Source organism: Pinus tabuliformis, chromosome 5_1 (genome assembly GCF_031772625.1).
Source record: "Pinus tabuliformis cultivar Carrire ecotype Pingquan chromosome 5_1, CPIR1, whole genome shotgun sequence".
Classification (NCBI taxonomy): domain Eukaryota; kingdom Viridiplantae; phylum Streptophyta; class Pinopsida; order Pinales; family Pinaceae; genus Pinus; species Pinus tabuliformis.
The window spans coordinates 886,912,066-886,934,097 of NC_142305.1; positions in this window are offsets into that span (position 1 = coordinate 886,912,066).

A 22,032-nucleotide genomic window follows, 5' to 3' on the forward strand; every position below is an offset into this window, starting at 1 on the left:
AAGGATATTTTTGGTCCAACCATGAACCTATGTCTATTCAGGAAACCTTATGCCAATAATCAATTTTTTGTTTCAGGGTTTTCATGCTTACCCAATCAGTAGAAGAAGAGAAGGGGAAAATATAAACAAGCAAACCTAAATCAGAGTTCTCTATATGCTTCTCTAAAGGAACAACCTCTTCTTCTCTCAATAAGTTGGGATCCTTCTTCCACCCAAAAATGAATAAGTGTCAATGCAAAGTCCTCTTTAAAATAAATAAATAAATGTGAAAGAGAGAAAGCCTTCCTCCGTAGAGAGGTGAAGCAAGGAACTCCGTCGGGGTATTGTCCAAGCTCTCTAGCAGCGAAACAATGTTTTTTTTCCTACGTGACTCCGCCAGGGTACTATCCAGGCCTGCCAGCAGCTTAGAAACACTAGAGATGAAAAATTATACTTTGAAAATCTTAAGCTCATGAGTTGTACTACCCTTCCCAACTCAAAACATTGTGGTATCATTTAATCATATGTTATGTTCAACCGAGAAGGCACATAGGGGATCATGTCAATTCATGGGGTAAGTGGGGAGACCAAAGTAATATGCACAATGAATCAATACTCCCTGAAGAACCAAGGCCCTATATAGAAGAATTTAACTGAGGAAGAGAAGATGGAATTCTACCTGTTGCCAAGTGTTGTAGCTACTACAACACCCTCCAAAATTTTGGCTTACATTCCATTTCAGAGCCTTCATTTATCTTACACATTGTTGTCACAAGCACCGAAACTCATTTCATGTACTTTCTTGAAGTATTTTCTCCCCTTTGAAAATTTGGTAAACTGACATCTTTTGGCATGATTGGTTGTCACACAATGTGTAGAAGTTTGTTCTGATGGTTTCAAGGGTCTATCTTTATGTATATGAGCTTTTCTTACTATGTAAACATATGTCACACTCATTCAAAAAGTCTTAAGCACTACCACACAAGTGTCGTCACGGTTGTCCCAAAGTCTATCTTAAGTGTCGCACTTGTCGTAACTAGTCATAAGATGTCACATGGAGGGTGTAGTATATCTAGGGAGAATCATATGGGGTACAGAGGGAGGTACTCAAGGGAATAATGTGATGTAATAATATAATGGTTCATAGTTAATAAATAAAGTATTTAACCCACATTATGCAAGGGACCACAAGTAGTTAGGGAATAATGTGATAAGCCCATTATAATGGATGTATGGTATTGAGAGACCCATGGTAATTACCCATGATATTGTATGTGTGAAGCCTATATAGAGACTAGAGACTCTTGCTTGAGAAATGTGAAGTATCGGTTTTGTCTTGACAAGCGATGACTTGTGGAGTGATCTCCTTCCTTAAAGAGTAACTGTATGGTGTTACCCTACCTCAAGGGTTTTGATATTAATAAAGATCTGAAGATTTTATACTTTGTTTACCTTGGGATTATTTTCATTTATTGGATATATTTGCAGGTTAGGTACACTATAAGAGGGGGACACACCCCAGCCTTTGGTTCCACCTTGTAATCTCGAGACTAGATAAATTGATGCATCCTTAACTATGCCATATTCATTGAGTGATTTTGTATCTTAAAGCCATCTACCTCCATGTAGGAGCTGAAAATAACTAGTAGGGATTCCTAACCGGTTCTAGATTCTAGATGTGAATTAGGATACAAGATTTATGCCTTTGGCCTGCAGATAGAAAGAACCCCCTAAGACTGGTCTCACAAAGACCATAAAATTCACTAGATTTGGGGTAACAAAATCATCATTGATGCAAGGAGAATCTTGCAATAGAGGAGATTTCCCCTACTTTTCTTGATCTTGTGGAAGATAAGGATTCTTCAAAACCTCTTCAGAAATCCAATTAACGCCCTCTAAAATTAAAAAACCTGTGAGATACACTGGCAAGCCATAATTCGCATACCCTAAGCCATTCAATTGAAGTGATGACGCCATTAGGCTTGCAACATAATGCCTCTCAAGTTTAAATTCTCTTGCATCAAAAGAAGCCACATATGGTTGAGGTTTTTCATGAACATCATATTGACTTTTATAAAGCCCATCCATGGATATGAAAATCCATACTTCTAGATTGTTGGTGCAAAAATCATCATTCCTTCCAAGGCTAGCGAGAAGACTCAAATTCCACTGAGATCACACCACAGGTGACCCTGTGACATTCCCCATGGCTAACCAGGAGACTGTCCATTGTCCATCCCGTGGATTTTCTCTATTCAAGAACAACTACTCCCTTAGTCGTTTCCTCCTTCTTGGATAAAAGAGGGCTTCCTTCTTCTCTTGCACTCATCATTGTCGCTTCTATGGTTGATATTTAGTGCCAAACTAGATCCCAACCTGCAAAACCCTAATAGAGAAATTCTGAGTGAACTTTTAACCTTATCACCTACTTATAATTTTTACTTTAAAACTACCAAAAACAATAGAATAAATAAATAAATTCAAATTTTAGAATCATTAGTTTGTAGGCGGTAGCACAATTAGCAAAAAGCATGTTGGCAAACCCTTTTGTATCCAAGTAATCAGAAGTTCAATCCCCCTGAACATGTCTCATCAACCAAACTTTAAAAAAATAAAATAAATTTTCAAAATAATAAATTTAATAAATTATTAATGAGATTTAATAAATAAATAAATAAAATTTGTTAAAATTAAAACATCTTGTACAAGACAGCAAGCTGGATGAGATACAACAACGGTTGATGAAGCTGTCTCCAACACCAGGCGACTCAGTGGCAGCACCAGCAACTGTGGAATTCGACAAAGATGACTGAAAGGATTAGTTTGTTTTTGCAGTTTCTAGTTTGATTATTTTGCGGATAGCATTTTCTCTTCAGGTGTTTTATGTTAGTCTGGAACATTATTAGTGTTTTTAGATGTGCAGTTTACTTAGCTTGGATTGAAAGACTGATTAAATTTTGCTATTGGATGGCATATAATAGACTCTGATGGCCAACAGACTTGGTTTCCCGTATGGGCAAGTTGAGGCCACCAAATTGTTGTATATGGATCAACATGGTTTTATAAATAGAAAAGAAAGGTACGATCGTAGCTTACAAAAAAAACATCTTGTACAAAATTATTAAAAAACTTAAAAGTATAAGATGTAATCACACGATGAAAAAATTATGAATAAAAAAGAAAAGAAAGAAAAATACAAAACAAACCAAAAAACAATTAAAAGCCTTTAATAAAACCCAAAAAAATAAATAAAAATTAAAAACAAAACAAATTTAAAATTAAATTAAATAAATAAATAAAACAAAGTAGTGGTAAGTGACATGCTATTGTTATAAGGCATTGCTTCCCCGGTTTTTGTTAATTTTAGTCTTAAATTCTTTTATTTTTTCCTTATTCTCAATTTTTTTTTTAAATGATTTTGTTTTAAAGTTTTTTTTTTCAATTCTATAATATGTTTTTTTTGGATATGTGTGTTGTTTATATATATATATATATCGGTTTTTTTTTTTTTAATAAATTTATTTAAATTTTTTTGGCACTTTTGTTATTTTTATTTATTTTTCATTTTTCAAATGATCCTAAATATATTTTATTTTATTTAAAAAAAAAAATTAAAAAATAAATTAAAATCTTTGATTTTTTAAATAAAAAAATCTAATTTTAAAAAAGTTGGCTTTCAAAAAGGAAGCTCTTCCTAGAACAACTATATAATTTAGGTGTTGATTTTTAATATTTTTTGTACTCATGATATTTATTTTTTAATGTTACGGTTGAAAATGTTGGAATTTAAGGTTTTTTCATAATCATTGTTTAAAAATGTTGGAATTTTAAATCTTAAAAAAAATGATGATGCAACATCACCACTTTTTGAATTGGAACCACTCACGAGGGATTTGAACCAATGACCCATCGCAAGAAATGCTTTAACAATGTACATATTCACCATTAATATAAAGCCCCATGGACACAATTCTCATTAAGTTGGCAACTTTGTCTTAATACCGCTTTGGTGTTGATTGGTATATGGACATTGGAGCATTGAGACATGACTTTGATTAAGAAGATCCTCAACAAAGTTCAAGAACAATCACTAACATACAAGTGGAGTTGGGTGACAATGCTACATATCCAAGGACTTGAATGGGCTCAATTTATTTCTAGATGCCTTCAAGGGATGTTCTCAAGTTGCAGGATGTTCTTCTTTATGTTTCAATTATCACAAATATGAAGAGTGAATATGATTTTGCTGAACAATAATGTATTTTTAGACATTAAAATCAAGAAAGTGGTTTAGTTACAACTTAAGGTGTGTAAAGAGGCCTTTACAATGTTCTTACTATTATTACAAAACATGAATCTCTAGGGCATTGTAGTGTCAATATGATGAAGTTGTGGCACAAGTACTTTAGCCACCTATACCATGGAGCTTTTCCACTCTTAAAGGATATAATGTTGAAATGTATAGACTAAGGTTGAGAAGATTGGAGTGTGCTAGGGATTTGTACTCAACAAACATTCATAGGTTACTTTTCAATTTGGTAAGCAAAATTCAAGAGAAATTCTCAAGTTGATCATATTGGATGTGTGGACCTATGTCTTCTTCATTATTGACAAGAAGCATATATTATGTTTCCTTTATTTATCGCACATCATGCAAAACCTAGATTTATTTTATAAAGACTAATGATGAAGTGTTCTTTAATTTTAAATAGCTCAAAGCCTTGATTGAAAATCTAGTAGAGAAGAAGACCAAAGTGCTTGAGTATAATTATGGAGGAAGATACCCATTCAAGGAATTTGATGTATGTTGACGAGTTTTCATGTCACACATCAAATGAAGCATTTCTAAAACAACAAGATTTCAATCAGTTTTAATCTTCTTCACACAAGACCAACAAGGATGTTTTATTTTATTTTTATTTTTTTTTGGGTTAAGAAAAAAGAAAAGAAACGATACTAGAAACAAATAAACTGTTCATGTTCATATTTTCATTGGATAACCCTATGTCTCAACTTCATCTAACATTCCACAGAAACAAGAATAAAGGTCTTATGCCAAAGATACCATTATTTTAACCCACATATCTCAATTACTTCCATTTATCATTATTTCTATTATTCATATCATTTCTTTATTTTCCATTTTCCTAACTATATATTATTTTATGGGAATTACCTTACCTCTTGTCCATTTTTACTTAGTCATTTTGCAAATTGTGGAAGTATTTCCCCATTTCATATTCCTTCACATACTCCTTTCTCCGCACATAACCATTTGTTATATTCTAGATTTAACTATTTTCAAGGATGTGTGGAAGGTTTTACATACCACATCCTCCATATACCATTACTTATGCAAAACCCTAACCTCTACACAAACTGCGACCATTACCTCCACACAACCATTAATTCCACAAAAACCTTTTCTCTCACACTCTATGCTTTATTATTTAGTTGTTTTTACCTTCATTCATTTTCTCCACACTTGCTTTATTACTTAGTCTATTTTACCCTTATTTACTTTTACTTTTCACACTTAGCTTATTTCTCAATTTCCCACACTTCACCTTTTAATTGTTAGTGTTTATCATATCATTTTTATCTTAGTCATTTTTCAAATTGTGGAAGTATTTCCCCATTTCATATTCCTTCACATACTCCTTTCTCCGCACATAACCATTTGTTATATTCCAGATTTAACTATATTCAAGGATGTGTGGAAGGTTTTACATACCACATCCTCCATATACCATTACTTATGCAAAACCCTAACCTCTACACAAACTGCGACCATTACCTCCACACAACCATTAATTCCACAAAAACCTTTTCTCTCACACTCTATGTTTTATTATTTAGTTGTTTTTACCTTCATTCATTTTCTCCACACTTGCTTTATTACTTAGTCTATTTTACCCTTATTTACTTTTACTTTTCACACTTAGCTTATTTCTCAATTTCCCACACTTCACCTTTTAATTGTTAGTGTTTATCATATCATTTTTATCTTAGTCATTTTTCAAATTGTGGAAGTATTTCCCCATTTCATATTCCTTCACATACTCCTTTCTCCGCACATAACCATTTTTTATATTCCAGATTTAACTATTTTCAAGGATGTGTGGAAGGTTTTACATACCACATCCTCCATATACCATTACCTCCGCAAAACCCTAACCTCTACACAAACCGCGACCATTACCTCCACACAACCCTTAATTCCACAAAAACCTTTTCTCTCACACTCTATGTTTTATTATTTAGTTGTTTTTACCTTCATTCATTTTCTCCACACTTGTTTTATTACTTAGTCTATTTTACCCTTATTTACTTTTACTTTTCACACTTAGCTTATTTCTCAATTTCCCACACTTCACCTTTGAATTGTTAGTGTTTATCATATCATTTTTATCTTAGTCATTTTGCAAATTGTGGAAGTATTTCCCCATTTCATATTCCTTCACATACTCCTTTCTCCACACATAACCATTTGTTATATTCCAGATTTAACTATTTTCAAGGATGTGTGGAAGGTTTTACATACCACATCCTCCATATACCGTTACCTCCGCAAAACCCTAATCTCTACACAAATCGCGACCATTACCTCCACACAACCCTTAATTCCACAAAAACCTTTTCTCTCACACTCTATGTTTTATTATTTAGTTGTTTTTACCTTCATTCATTTTCTCCACACTTTTTTTATTACTTAGTCTATTTTACCCTTATTTACTTTTACTTTTCACACTTAGCTTATTTTCCAATTTCCCACACTTCACCTTTGAATTGTTAGTGTTTATCATATCATTTTTATCCTAAGTTATTTTGGCATATCTCCTTATGACACGTGGTAGCCAACTAGGCATATCTCGAAGTGACATTTGGAAGGTATTAGTTGGACAAAGATAATTAGGCAATGACTTAGCACAATGATTGGGCAACGAGGCCATAACCAAAAACTACATTATGCATAAGCAATGCAAGGTTCCATGTCTCTTTCTAATTCACATACAAATAATATAGAGTTCATTTCATTATAAAGCATTATAAATCCCCTCCCATAATGCATGTGGGATGAGTAAATTAGATTTATAAATCAAATGGCCAAGAGTTATGAAGTAAATCAAAGGTTTCTAAGTCACTTCTTGCAAATCAATAATGGCAAAGCCATGGACTTCTAAAGGCCATAACTTTAGTTCTCAATTTATTTTTTAGGAAAACAAGAGCTTGTTGGAAAGCTAGAAAAATGAAGAACACATTGGAAGGGTCTCTAGGGCTAAAATTATAGATATTACCACATTATTATAGATGTTAATGTGGAAGTAACCAAAAAATACGTTATGCATAAGTGATGCAAGGTTCTATGTCCCTTTCTACTTCACATATAAATAATATAAAGAATTCATTCATTATAAAGCATTATAAATCCCCTCCCATAATGCATGTGCAATGAGTAAAGCATATTTATAAATCAAATGGCCAAGAGTTATGAAGTAAATCAAAGGTTGCTAAGTCACTTCATGCAGATCAACAATGTCTAAGTCATGAACTTATGAAAGCTGTAACTTTAGTTCTCAACGTCTTTTTTGGGAAAACAAGAGCTCATTGGAAAGCTAGAAAAATGAAGAACACATTGGAAGGGTCTTCAAGGCTTAAATTATAGATATTATGTCATCAAATTAAAAGAAAAATCATGACCAATTTTGGGCCCATCACCAAATTATTTTTGAAAATGATTTATTAGAAAAAAAGAAATCTAAGATATTTGAAGCAGGACCCAATTTGGGGGAGAATTTCTAACTTCATATTTATAAAAATTGATCTTTGTTCATTAAAATAGAGAGGAAAAACCTAATTGTCAAGTAGTTTCAAAGATAAAGACAAGTTTATAAAGGAATAAAATCATAATCAAAGAGAGAGATAGAGATCTACTCATCGTCCTTCTACAATTGTGAGAGTCTTTATCTTGTTTTGAAGAAATTCTCCAATTTCTTCCTAGTCTTTGAAATATATATATATATATATATATATATATATATATATATATATATATATATATATATATATTAAATCCAATCATTTATTGCAATTTCTCTCATACATCCGAGTACCCCATATGTATTGACCGATAGGAACTCAATCCCATTCATGTAATGATGAACATCTTTACATCATACATTAACGATCGGGATTTTGTGAAGCGCTTTATGTACTTAACTTTATTCATAACTTAACGTATGTAAACTTATTTTTCAACTCTCGTATAGAGCTATTTTCGAAAAAACATGTCATTTATGGTTCTAAAACTTTTAAATAAGCCATAGCAATCTTGTGAATGTTTTTGTATGCTCTTTATGATCTTTAAATGCATGAAATAGTTATAGAGCTCTTTGAATATCTATACCATATTCTCTTTATTCTGTTTATTGAATTCCCTTCAAATGCATCTCTCTCTGATGTGTGAATAGATGAGTAAAATGGAATGAACCTTGAAAATATATTGATTTATGTTATCATTATTTTATTCTTCTTTTAAAACACCTAGTCAACTCATAGAGGAATTTATTGAATGTTTATATTTGGTATTTGAGTAAATTGAGTATCTGAATGCGTGGAAATAATACGACATTTATAAAAACACAAAGGGAACCTGAAACCAAGTCCTAGGAGGTTGTCCCTTTACCCTAATCGGAAAATACATCAACATTTTTGACAACCATAATAGAGAGATATGACACATTTTCAAGAAATATGATACTTTCTTTTAAGGAATAGAAACTATTGAGAAAATAGAAGCTCTCTAGTTCCAATTTTTATTTATTGTGAAAAAGATTTGGAAGATTTATAGCCATATAGTTGAAGATGAGCTTGGTTCTTGAAAAAGTTTTTCAAATGACATGACATGGCCTCCAAGATTAGGGAAATTCAAGTAAATATTTGTTATGGTGATTTCTTGAAGACCAAGAACCATCCAAGGTTTGGAAGAATGAGCTCCCTCGTGAATCCAGTATTGAAGATTTTGATTTTGAAAAAAACTTCCCTCACAACACAACTAAAAGATCCCAAAATTGTATGAAAACCTATATGGTGACTCCAAAAAAAAAGTTTCTTCCATGTTGCAATGATAATCTACCTTCCCCACCAACATCACCAATAATTTGTCCAAGCTATGGAAAAAGGAGAAGGATCTCAAATAAAGAAACTAGTATACAAAAGTCCTCTAATTCTACAAGGAAAAAATAATCCCTTGTTAAATATTTCCATAAATAAGCTTCCCATGTTCTTTGGAGATACTTCAGAGGATGCAAAAAAACATTTGTTAAGTTTAACAGTGTATGATATAACTATATTGTGGTTTTCATCCTCTCTAGATTGTTCATCCTGGATCCACAAGGAAATGTTCATGAATGGTTTTATTTATTGATATGTAAAACCATCACAACCTCAAAAGTATTAGAAGACTTATTTGTTGAGAAATATTTGTCAAGAAAATAACCATGTTCTCTTTTCTTGAAGATAGTTGAAATCCATATGAATGAAGAGACAATTAAAGATTTCACTTTTAGATTTGTGAAAGTCCTCCATAAGATTCCTCAAGAAATGTTTTCAGGAGATTTTATCATTTTTAACTATTATCAAAATGATTTGCCCGCAAATATAAGATTTTTATTGAAGGAAGAGAAAATTTTCAATTGGAAAGAGTTAATACAATGAGTTTAAGTCATTGAAGAAAACACTCATGAAAGCGGTGTTGATTTTTTAAACCTTTTAATATGTTTTCAAAAAAATAAGAAGAGGAATTTAGAAGAGAAATTTGATGAAAATGTGAAAATTTATTTACATCAAATTATGTTCATGAAGCTAAGAATCAAAATGTTTCATAGGGATACCATAAACCACATGTTGAGACTCAATTCAATGATGGATTGAATGAAAGTCCACACGTTACACATGAAGATTTCATTCAATATCATTGTGATGAAAATATTCTAGTGGGTTCTCAAAGGACACAACAGGTTTATATAGAGATGAAATATGAATGTTATCACGAGATGAGCAAGAATTATCACTTCACATCTAATTTTCAAGCTATTTATTTATCATATCAAGTAAAGTCTAATAAAAAAGAGGTGTTTCCAATATCAACAATTAAAGAACATCTACAACAAGATGGATGGATCACATGTCTTATTTTCAAAGACAACAAAATTGTTGGTAAAAAATGAAAACTAACTGTCCATTTCCCCATGGATTCTCAACATCAATTAGTTTACATAGGTTTATTATGGCAGAGTTGTTATTGCTTGATGGAGAAGTGTTTAAAAATCATTTCCAATAAAACAATATTTTCAAACATGGGTAGGAGCAAGCATATAAATTTAGCTACATGGCTTCATTAGAACCCTACTTATACATGATAGCTACCACTCTCTCCAAGTATGTTAGGGTAGGTATATTTTGTATTTAATTTTGTTATATTGGCCAAGATTTTCCAATAAGCAATTGTCGAATTGGGATGACTCCATAGCCCAATCGAAAAGGCAGCTGGTCTAATTCTGAGTTTCTCAACGACTCACACAGGTTCATTGTCCTGCAATTGGATCCTAATGTTGATGTGTTTCAATGTCACACATCAAGTGGAGTGATTCAAAAACAGCAAGTTTTTAGTCAGTTTTAATATCCATCACGCAAGGCCAACAAAGATGGTTTTTGTTATACGGGATCTACAATTGTAGACAAAAATACCTCCCTAGGCTGGTGGATAACCTAGAACAACAGAGAGACAAGGAACCCAATTATTTTCCTTAAAGTAAATAGATAATGCAGTGAGGCCTACCTAGAATCCTTTTCATGCTTCACTCCTTTATCTTTGAAGCCCCAATTCAAGCTCTGATTGCCAAAATTAGAACATGCACAGTCAAATAACACAAGCCAAGAAACTACGAGATGTATGCAACATCATTTAAGTACTTCATTCAATAGATCAACATGATATTTAAATATATGAAACAACATCATATATAGGAAAACAGTGAATTCATTGCATTACTATGAATGGAAGGAGATTACAACCATAAGTAGCAGTTGATCTTGTAGAAGAGCTCCTCTAAGTTGTTGACTTGTCCTTTCCTTATCATAATATGTACCTCCAATCACCCTAAATGCATGGAATGATGACCACTCACTAAAACAGCATAAGGGAAGAATTAGTCTCCAAAAGCCAACCCCCAACCACATAGAAAGCTAGGAATATACAGAAAAGTAGGGTAAGTTGGGAGTCCTTATCTAATTACCAATATAGGGTAAGAGATCCACCTTTGATGGAGGGATAGGATCAAGGGATAAGTGGTGAAAACTCTAATGTAGGGAAGGATACGATCTGAATCTTTTATCCAAGGTAAGTAGTTGTAACAACTTTTGGAAACTCCTAGAAGGTGAAGCTTCCGGAATCACGATCATTCTCCCAGATTTCTAGAACCAACGCAGGTAAAAAGGGGAGAAACCCGTTGGTGATCAACGCAGACCACAGTGGAGCAACCTGCCGGTGAATGCACCCCAATAAGCTTACAGGTAGTGTTGGTCCTGAAACTGGCTTAAATGATGCGTTTTAGGGCTCAAATTCTAGGAAATGGAAGGTACATGCTTAGGGATTTGTACAAGATGGTCACAAGGGGGAATAGGATGTTGATTGATCCCATTAGGAGTCTCATTGATCGGATGTGACAAAATGACCTATAACAGAATGTCCCCTAAAGCACAAAGTTATAGATGATGACTGATGACTGAAGTGCTTTACCTTGTGACAAATCGGGATCAAGGACAACCAACAAGCTTCATCTATTACAATACATTTACAACATGACATCTTTGTATGTTGAGGGAGGTATACCCATACTCAGCTCATAAGATAACATAACATGTACAATTATAAAATGACGTGTCCACAGATGCAACCAGTGGACCCATGACTGGATTACTGATAATACGATCATGACCACCATACATTTTGATCTATGTATAATCTTGAAATCGCAATCCAAATGTATGAAACTAGATCTAGGGTCTTTTATCTCGTTCACACGACCAATCAAGGTACGAGTCTAACCATGTGAATCAATGAGTTGGATTCAAACATGGTAGACACCATTTGATTACCGACAAATGATATAAGTCGTTAACAGATGCAAGGGAAACCATCGATGATGTTAATGGCTCTCAAGGTACCATACTACAATCTGTATGGTGTGAATAAATGAGTCGATGTTGAACACCACATCAAATTTTTAGATCGAAGGCCACTGGTGTAAACCTGTCACCAAGAGCGAGGAAACTTGCTATTGATTTATGCAAGCACCAAGATACCAAGGGGTGTTTCTAAGTCAAATTCTTGGATGATGTGTTGATGTCGTCAGGAAGCAACCTGTCACAGGAGGGTCGTGATGTATCCCCCATCAATGACAAGAAACAAGTATGATGATTGAGACAAAATGATCCGAATGATGTTGATACGGAATTGGATCAGGAAAGGAAAACATGAAACGAAGGCTTAATATTATTTTAGCGGAGATCAACTAAATGACTTCTCTTGAAAACGCTCATGATACTTAATGGAGTAGGCAGCATTGACCCAAAACTAAGATGGGGGATATGAAAATAGTATAATAACCAAAAGACAAGCATATTACCCAACCCAACAACCACAGACATGAAGTGGAAGAGTGTCATGTTCAAGAGTGACTTGCTACCATTAGAAAAATGGAATCCCTTGTTTTCTCAATTTCCCTAACCATACTGGTCAGTACCTCTTTATTTTTTAAAAAACTTGAGGAGGATAACATATGCTTGATCTGTAAGTTCAACCTTAAAATGAATCCCTCCGAATGTATTTAACGAACCCTAAGACGGAGTGGTTCGACCTCATCATGTTCGACAAGTCCATCACTGTTTGATGTTTTAACGAGTCCAGTGAAGGTAAAACTCGACATATTTTTTATGTTTAGATATATTGAAAAAGAAGCAAAAAAGAAAACTCCAAATGTCCATTTTTGTAGGTAGTCCCTTAGGTCCTAAAAGGTAGAAAAAAATACCCAAGAGAACCTCTTAGCTATGTTCGACTAAGGTATTCATTTTTCATAGCTAGTCTATCTCAGTACGAAAAAGGGTTAAACTTATACTGAGTAGACATTTTTTCATTTACTTTTATGAGTTCGAAAAGACAAGTGCTCGACAATATTTTCATATTTTGGGAGTCTAAAAAGAGCTGAAAGAGGAATCCTCCTAGAGGAACGAGTGGTATAAAGGGTAGAAACTGGTTCCGGTCATGATGGAACTACTCAAAACACACAAAGTTCAAGAGGCTAGCTATTAAGACCACTCATCGCAGTTGTTGCTCAGTAAGGGTAAAACAACCAAGTGAAAGTGTATGATCAGCCAAGCAGATGGTGATGATGGAATGAAAAAACCAAGGCTCATCTGGAAAAAACAAGTTAATAAAAATGACAATCATGAGGGATAAAATGGGAATGGTTTCATTTTTACAGAAGCTCGAAACATGGGAAGCTATGCTTGAAATTGGTTTCATTTTTACACAAGCTTGAAACATGGGAAACTATGCTTGAAATTGGTTTCATTTTTACACAAGCTTGAAACAAAGGAAAAACTGTGCTTGAAATAAGTCTGCATGTCCCCAACATAATGATTCAATTCTAGGTGCATGCCCCCAAGCTTCATTTCATGCACATAAGTAGACTACTAGTTACTAACAGGTGGATGGAATGAAGGTTCATTTACAAGATCAAGTGAAAGACTCGACTCAGAATTTACGAGAAATAATCAAACTCTAATTGAAAGGGGATTTGTTTCATTTTTTAATGAGCTCGAAATAGGAAAATAACTATGCTCATAGGAACCTATTTCATTTTTTAACGAGGTTGACATAGTAAAAGAACTATCCTCATAAGAGCTTGTTTCATTTTTTAATGAGCTCGACACAAGAAAAGGAACTTTTCTTTGGGAAATTTGTTTCATTTTTTAAGGAGCTTGACACATGAAAAGGAACTCTACTCCAAGGACCTTGTTTCATTTTTTAAGGAGCTTAACACAAGAAAAGGAACTCTGCTCCAAGACCTTGTTTCATTTTTTAAGGAGATTAACCCAAGAAAAGGAACTTTGCACCAAGGACCTTGTTCATGGCCGCCAAGAAGCCATGGCTTCCAAGAGATTCTCATCAGATGGGAGAAAAACACTCTGGAAGGGATACGTATCAAGGGATCCAATGGAAAGATCAGACTCCAATGCCCCCAGTAAATGATGCACCATATCACCTAACAGATCTAGGTCAAAAGTTGAGAAAACAGTGAAAGGCTCATCCTCAGCAATAGGTATGTGAATGGGATAGGTTGCCACATAATTAATTGTTGAAATGTGGCAACAAGAATATTCCAATTTTAATTTTTCCTTGAATTATAATTCGAATTTAGTGTCACCAGCTGCTTGGAAAACAATTAATTAATTCATTATGGATTAATTAGTTGGAGAAATTCAAGTTAGAAGTCTTTGTGAAGTCATGCAACAGTTATCCCTTAAATTAAGGAGATAAGGATGAGTTATAATTAGTTAGCTCAGTTAACTAAGTTATGTCCAGTTAAATTAGTTCCAAAGAGTTTGAGGAACTAATTGTGAGTTCAGTCAATTAATGCATGCATGCATCAAACTAGTGTACTACAGATAACTGAAGATTCTCTCATAAATAACTCATGCATGTCTATTCAAAGAAAGACCCAGTTGAGATTGAAGACAGGGACAGTGTACTATCAGTTGCTAGAATTTTCCTATAAGGAAAACTCTTGCATGCAGAAGGAATTCATTCCTTGAGATTTTCACAGTTTTACAGGGTGTAAGATCATTGTGAGTGATCAGTGTTACACATGGTAACAGTAGGATCACCCAGGAAAAATTGCGCTAGGAAATAGGATCTTGGAGAGCAATGTGGAGGACTTAAGGAGAAGTCTATTTTTCCTATGAGCATCTGTGAGGATTGTACTGAGTGTTGGCTAGCTATGAGAGCTAAAGCTGTGTGTAATCCTGAGATTTTTCCATTTGTATGATAATACAGATAGTGGGGTTTTTAGCTGAGGCTTTCCCTTGAGTATTATTTTGTGTTTCATGTGCATTGATTCTTCTTCTGGTTATATGTGTTCAGATTGATCTTGCTCAAATCTACTAAGCTTCCGCAAGTTCGATTGTAGAAGTAGATTAAAGTATTTTGCTTTAGTTATATTGCATTATCAGGTTAATCTACAGTCAGAATTTCTATATGGTATCAGAGCAAAGGTTATCAGAGCTGTGAATAGTATACGGAGAAGAGAATTCAAAGTTTGAAGTTCAGGATTGTAGGTACAAATTGAATTCATCTCATACTTCAGGTTGGTCAATGGCGTTCTATGGCTTGAGACTCGAGTATGCCTTGGAAGGCAGCTCGAATTACATAGAATGGAAAGATCGCATGGAAGCTGTATTAGAAGACAATGGTTTGAAGGATTTCATTAATCAAGAAATCCCCAAGCCAGCTACAGCTAATGCACAAGAATTGGTTGAATGGAAGAAGTGTGTGGCGAAGGCGAGATGGATTCTTCTAGAGGGAGTTCGAGACCATATTGTCTCGAGTCTCCATGGGAAGGATACTCCGTTTTCAATGTGGAAGACATTGAAGGACCTCTATCAGAACAGTAGCGACCAGAGGAAACTAGCGCTCAAGGATAAGCTTCGGAAAATCAAGATGGAGAAGGGCGATACTATTTCTACATATCTGAACAAGCTCACCACCTGCAGAGATGAGCTTGGTAGTGTGGGAATAACTACTGCCGATGATGATATGGTGAGCCTTGCTCTCCTTGGTCTTCCAAAGAGTTGGAATAGCTACCAGGACTCTGTGAATGGAAGAGAGAAACTGCTGGATTGGGAACGACTGTGGTCAGATCTCATGCAGGAGGAGATTAGGAGGAGCACTCGAGATGGTTATTCATCAAAGAATGATGATGAAGAAAATCTAGCCTTAGCGAGTAAGGTAAGGAAAGGGAAAGGGAAGGCTTCCCATTCCAAATTGAATTCTTCTCATCAAGGGAAGAAGGGTGACAAATCTAAAGTGAGATGCTTTAATTATCACAAGATGGGACATTATGCAACTAATTTCCCATCAAAGAAGTCCAAGAAGGGATCCACAAAAGGATCGGAAGGTGAGGCATTAGCCTCTCAGTTTGAAATGGAATTTACCCTCATCGCATGTATGGTTTCATCGATGGTGGGTTGTGTTTGGTATCTTGACAGTGGAGCCTCATTCCACATGACTAGTGATAAAAGTTTATTCAGTACCTTAGAGGAGAAAGACCGCAAAATGCACATAGAGATGGGTGACGATGGAAAGTACTGTGTTTCAGGAGAAGGCACGATTGCTTTTCAGAGGGAACATGGTGCTCCTCTCACCTTGACTGATGTGAAGTATGTGCCTGGACTAGAAGAACTTGGTATCGATCGCGATGCTGGAGGACAAAGGCTACAATGTTGTCTTCAATAAAGGAAAGGTGTTCCTAAGACACATAGCCACGGGTCAGACCAAGAGGATTGGGATTCGAGTGTAGAATCTCTATAAACTAGAGGTAGATGATTGTGCAGCATTGAGTTCGAAAGCAGAATTGGTGCAAAGCCAAGACATTGGTGAGTTATGGCACAGGCGGTTGGGCCATCTGCATCATGGGGCCTTGAAGATAATGCAGCAGATCTCTACTGGACTTCCCAAAGGTAAACTTGAGCAAGTTGACACATGCAAAGGTTGTACCTTGGGAAAGTACGCCAAGTCTTCCTTTCATGATCGAGACAGTCGAGTAGAAGCGATCTTAGAGCGAGTTCATACTGATTTGTGTGGACCATTCTCGACGGCATCCACCACGAAGAAAAGGTATTATGTGATTTTCATTGATGATTTTTCTCGTAAATGCTGGATTTATTTCATGCAAAAGAAGGATCAAACCTTCTCAAAGTTTTGTGAGTTCAAAGCCTTGGTTGAGAAAGAATCAGGGAAGAAGATCAAGGCCTTGAGAAGCGACACCGATGGAGAGCATGTCTCTCAAGATTTTAAGGACTTTTGTGCAGCGGAAGGAATTAAACGGGAGTTGAGGTCACCTCATAACCCATAGAAGAATGGGGTGGCCGAGAGGAAGAATAGAACAATTGTAGGGGCAACACGAGCGATGCTGCATGACCAAGGCCTACCACAACATTTGTGGGCTAAGGCATGCAACACAGCGGTTTATTTGCAGAATAGAAGCTGGCATCGCATACTTGGGATGAAAACACCAGAGGAACCTTTCTTCGGTAAGAGACCAGATGTGGGTCACTTCAGGATCTTTGGCTCATCGGTATATTTCCATGTGACAAAGGATGCACGGAAGAAGCTTGAGCCAACAGCTGAGTTGGGGATACTTGTGGGGTATGCTGATACACCCCACAACTATCGGGTGTACTTGCCGACCAGTCGGAGGACAGTGGTTCGTAGAGATCTCAAGTTTGATGAGCAGAAGGCCATGCGAGTTTCCCTTGAGAGGGAGCTCCAACTAAAGGGTGTGGAAGAACTATTAGTTCCTAAGGAGGATGAGCCTCAAACTGATGTGGAGCAACCGCATGCAGAGGGTCCAGGAGTGGATACATCCACTCAAGCAGAGTCTTCCAGAGATGGATGGAAGTGCACAAGAGAAGCTGGCAGATTGTTGTCGAATGAGAGAGAGAATGTGGGAGAACCATCTTCTCAGTGCAAACAGAGGAGGTCACCTAAGAGGTACACTGGATAAATGGCCCCTATTGGGGAATGTGTTGAGACCGAGCCATCTTCCTTTGAGGAAGCAGTGCAGCAGCCGATTTGGGTTGATGTTGTTGAAAAGTGTGCAACAAGAAATGCTAAATTTAGGAAGTGCTAAAAATATAACTGCTAAAAATAGCACTTCTAAAAATAGCAGTTTGGCCAATGAGCATTTTGGCCACCTTAGGTGAGAGGTGAAACTGCTAAAAATAGTATCTTCTAAAATAGCATTTCTGGGTCCCTTCCTATTTATAGCAGTCCCTGGTCTATCTATCAGAAGTAAATTACTTAAGGAAAATCAATTAATTAATTAATTCTCCATGAGTTAATTACTTAAGGAAAATCAAACTTGAAGTCTTTGTGAGAACATGCAATTATTTCTCCACTAATTGGGGAATGTGTCCTTGATTTGCTCCACTAATTGAGGAATTAAGGATGAGTTCTATAATGGGAGGATCAATTGACTTAGTTTAACTTAGTCAAGTCCAATTAGATTAATTTAACAAGTTGTTAAATTAATGAGATATAGTTTGTTGATGCTTGCATGCATGTGACAACTATTTTTTTCAGATAACTGAGTATTCTCTCATGGATAACTGATGCATGGCAGTTCAAACAAAGACCCAGTTGAGATCAAATGGTGGGACAGTGTTCTGTCAGTTGCTAGGATATTTCTAGTAAGTATTCCTTGCATGCAGGAGGAACTTGAGTCCTCAAGTATTGCGTAGTTGGACCTGAGGTTGACAGCACGTATGATCAGGCCAATTTACATGTGTTTTGTAATTGGACCCCAATCAAAACTGCACAAGGAAATAGGATCTTGGACCTGAGGTGCAGCCTTTATATACAAGGCTAGGTAGTCCATGAGCTTCATCATCAGAGTACAGAGAGAGCAGGATAGCTTTTGAGCTGATTCTTTTTGTATGTTGTTGAGGATTTCCACTTGATTGATAATACAATGTTGGGGTTTTATGCTGGTGCTTTCCCCAGTGATATATTCTGTGTTATGTGTGATTGATTCCTTCTTATCAGTTATATGTGTCATGCTTGATGTTTCTCATGTTCAATTAGGCTTCCACAAAGTTTATGGTAGATGTAGATCTAGTATTATGCTTTAGTACATTGCATATGTCAGTTTGATCTGCAGGTGAAATTTCTACATGATATCAGTGAGCTAGCTGATTTGTAGAGAAAATTATACATGGTATCAGAGCACAGGTGATCAAGGAAGAACAGTATACAAGAAGGAATTCGAAGTTTATTATTCGGGATATAGATCTCAAGTTCTTATCACATCTATTTCACTGATGGCGTTCTATGGTTTGAGGCTTTAGTATGCCCTTGATGGCAGCTCAAACTATATAGCTTGGAAGGATCGCATGGATGCAGTATTGGAAGATAATGACCTTAAGGACTTCATTGATCAAGAAGTCCCTAAGCCTACTGATGCTACTCAACTGGTGGAATGGAAGAAGTGTGTGGCTAGAGCTAGGATAATTCTCGTGGAGGGAGTGCGAGATCACATTGTCTCGAGCCTCCATGGGAAGGAGACTCCGTTTGCAATGTGGAAAACATTGAAAGATTTATATCAGAATAGCAGTGATCAGAGAAAGTTGGCACTGAAGGACAAACTTTGAAAGATAACTGAGTATTCTCTCATGGATAACTGATGCATGGCAGTTCATACAGAGACCCAGTTGAGATCAGATGGTGGGACAGTGTTCTGTCAATTGCTAGGATATTTCTAGTAAGTATTCCTTGCATGCACGAGGAACTTGAGTCCTCAAGTATTGCGTAGTTGGACCTGAGGTTGACAGCAAGTATGATCAGGCCAATTTACATGTGTTTTGTGATTGGACCCCAATCAAAACTACGCAAGGAAATAGGAGCTTGGACCTGAGGTGCAGCCTTTATATATAGGGCTAGGTAGAAAATGAGCTTCATCATCAAAGTACAGAGAGAGCAAGATAGCTTTTGAGCTGATTCTTTTTGTATGTTATAGAGGATTTCCACTTGATTGATAATACAGTGTTGGGGTTTTATGCTGGTGCTTTCCCCAGTGATATATTATGTGTTATGTGTGATTGATTCCTTCTTATCAGTTATATGTGTTCATTCTTGATGTTGCTCATGTTCAATTAAGCTTCCGCAAAGTTTATGGTAGATGTAGATCTAGTATTATGCTTTATTACATTGCATATCAGTTTGATCTACAGGTGAAATTTCTACATGATATCAGTGAGCTAGCTGATTTGCAGAGAAAATTATGCAGATGCTATGGTGGAGGAGTATGAATCCATAGTTCGGAACAGTGTTTGGGATGTGGTTCCAAGACTAGAGAACAAGTCGGTTCTGAGTTCCCGTTGGCTTTACAAGGCAAAGCAAGCTGCTGATGGTAGTGTGGAGAAACATAAGGAAATATTTGTTTCCCGTGGTTTCTCACAGGTCGAGGGGATCGACTATGATGAGAATTTTGCTCCTGTAGCAAGGTACTCATCTATCAGATCGATGTTGGCACTATTAGCACAGATGGATTGGAAGATCCATCAGATGGATGTGAAGACTGCATTCGTCAATGGCAAGATTAAGGAGGAGGTGTACATAGAGCAACAGGAAGGTTTTGAGACCTTCGATCATGAGTTGCATGTGTTTCGACTCAAGAGAGCTTTGTACGAGCTGAAGCAAGCACCTCGTGCTTGGTACACCAATATCGACAACTAATTCACTGGGTTGGTCTTCACAAAGAGTGAAGCGGATGCAAACTTGTACCACATCATGGTGAAAGGTAAGCAGTTGATCATTGTACTTTATGTTGATGATCTCATATTGACAAGTGATGATCACTTGATCATGTCTTGCAAGGAGGACCTTGCAAGAGAATTCGAGATGAAAGACATGGGTCTCATGCATTACTTCCTTAGCATGGAAGTATGGCAGAAGGATGGGGAGTTGTTTGTGTCTCAGGGCAAGTATGCCAATGAGATACTCAGGAGATTCCACATGGAGAAGTGCAAGCCCATGCAAACTCCTCTAGCAGGTAGCTAGAGGAAGGAGGATGCTACTTCAGGAGAAGTAGTAGAAGCTATTGTGTATAGGCATCTTGTGGGTTCACTAATGTACTTAGTGAACACACAACCAGATTTATGCTATGCGGTGAACCAGCTGAGTCAAGCTATGGTTCAGCCTACCAAGATGTTTTGGAAGGCAACAAAGCATGTATTGAGATACCTCAGAGGCACATCTTAGTATGGATTATGGTACAGACGGACATAGGGATTGAAGCTACAAGGCTTCACTGATGCAGATTGGGCAGGGAGTCCATCAGATCGGAAGAGCACATCAGGTGGAATTTTCAACCTCGGGTCGGCGGCAGTTTCTTGATACACCAGGAAACAGAGGTCGGTTGCACTCAACTTAGCAGAGGCTGAATACATGGCTGCAAGTTAGGCAGCATGTGAGGCCATCTGGATGTGGAAAATTTTAGTTGGTTTGTTTGATCAGAGGATGGATCCAACTATGATCTATTGTGATAATCAGAGTTGTATCAAACTCTCTGAGAATCCAGTATTTCATGACAGGTCCAAGCACATCGACATTTTGTATCATCATCTCAGAGACTATGTGGCAAGGAGGATCATGTTGTTGCAGTATATTTTGACCGAGGAAAAATATGTTGACATTTTGACTAAGGCATTGTCAAAGTGTAAATTCGAGTTCCATAGAGACAGGATCGGGGTGGAAAATAATCCCTTTCTTGTTGAGAGGGAGTGTTGAAATGTGGCAACAAGAATATTCCAATTTTAATTTGCCCTTGAATTAAAATTGAGAATTAAAATTCGAATTTAGTCTCACCAGATGCTTAGAAAATAATTAATTCATTCATTATGGATTAATTAGTTGGAGAAATTCAAATTATAAGTCTTTGTGAAGTCATGCAACCGTTATCCCTTAAATTAAGGAGATTATCCCTTAATTAAGGAGATAAGGATGAGTTGTAATTGAGTTGTAATTAGTTAGCTCAGTTAACTGAGTTATGTCTAGGTAAATTAGTTCCAACCAGTTTGAGGAACTAATTGTGAGTTCAGTTAGTTAATGCATGCATGCATCAAACTAGTGTACTCCAAATAACTGAAGATTCTCTCATAAATAACTCATGCATGTATATTCAGAGAAAGACCCAGTTGAGATTGAAGGCAGGG